This window comes from Octopus bimaculoides, chromosome 3 (assembly GCF_001194135.2).
Source record: "Octopus bimaculoides isolate UCB-OBI-ISO-001 chromosome 3, ASM119413v2, whole genome shotgun sequence".
Lineage (NCBI taxonomy): Eukaryota > Metazoa > Mollusca > Cephalopoda > Octopoda > Octopodidae > Octopus > Octopus bimaculoides.
The window spans coordinates 150,990,319-150,991,640 of NC_068983.1; positions in this window are offsets into that span (position 1 = coordinate 150,990,319).

A 1,322-nucleotide genomic window follows, 5' to 3' on the forward strand; every position below is an offset into this window, starting at 1 on the left:
CGCGCACATATATATATATACACAACAATTTGGCAATAATTGCTATGGCAATTATTGCCTCAGGTAATGTCTAACTCAATAACACAACCTGGAATAGCCTTTGAAGTAATGCTTCAAGACATCATAGCGCTCTCGAATGGTATTTCTTGGAGGAATTTGCCTAGGTACTGTTTGAATGTAATGAGGTCTTTTTCTTTTAGATTTCTTTCTGTTTAACGTTGCATAAAATAGGGCCAGCTGAAATGAAAAGTTGCGTTGTTATGTTGTTATGTAATGTGAGCTCAAGTTTAGTGGCAAGCGTATGTTTCTGGAGTCAAGTCTTGTGAACTTAATATCGGCATCATTTTGACAATGCTAATGGACTATTTACTACTGAGTACAAATGACAAAGCGCTCACAACGGAGTTAGTAAGAATGAAATTTGAAAATTTTGAGGAATTCTCAATCGCCAAGACGTCTTATCATTATTTTTGTGACCGATGTCGGGGGTGTTATACTTGAAAATTGTTCAACCAATAGAATCTCGATAGATTCTCGGTAAATCTCTATACAAGAAATCTTGCTGCTACATCTAGCAGACCGACCGTCTGGCCTGTCGTCATCGTAGTTGCATAGTTGACGACATGGTCGTCGTTGTTGTCAGTGGTATTGTTGTCAGTGGTATTGTTGTCAGCTCAGCTTAACCGAGAAATCAATGGCTGGAATGTTGTTTGAATATGTAGTCACATTCTTTACTTTCTTAAGATCTTAATTTCATGCAATATGTCTGAAATGTCATCCATAGCAGAAGCCATTTGTCACACTGTTTCACCCTAAGTTATAATCATTCCACCCCTCTCTCTCCCCCTCTCTTTCTCATTCTTTCACTTTCATTGCTCCTAAGTCTATCTTTTATACACATACGCACATATACGCAAGTTTATGTATAGGTATATAAGTATATACACATACATATACACATACATATGTATGTATATGTATACATATACGTATACATATACATATACATATGTATGTATGTATATATGGATGTGTGTATGTAGTTACATACATATGTGTGTGTGTGTGTGTGAGTGTCTGTGTGTGTATGTGCCGTTATATATGCATGAATGAGTGAACAAACGAAAGAAAGGAAAGTAGCACCCAACACATTTCGCTAGAATTACATATATTTAATAACAATTTGATATAGCTCCATATAAAGTTTCGTGCGTGTTGTACATGTCCACCTCATCAGTCTCCAAATATCTGTTCATATGGAAGTGTTCAACACTCAAGAAAGTTCGAGTAATGTGCACCTGAAAGAAATTGTTGCATATATA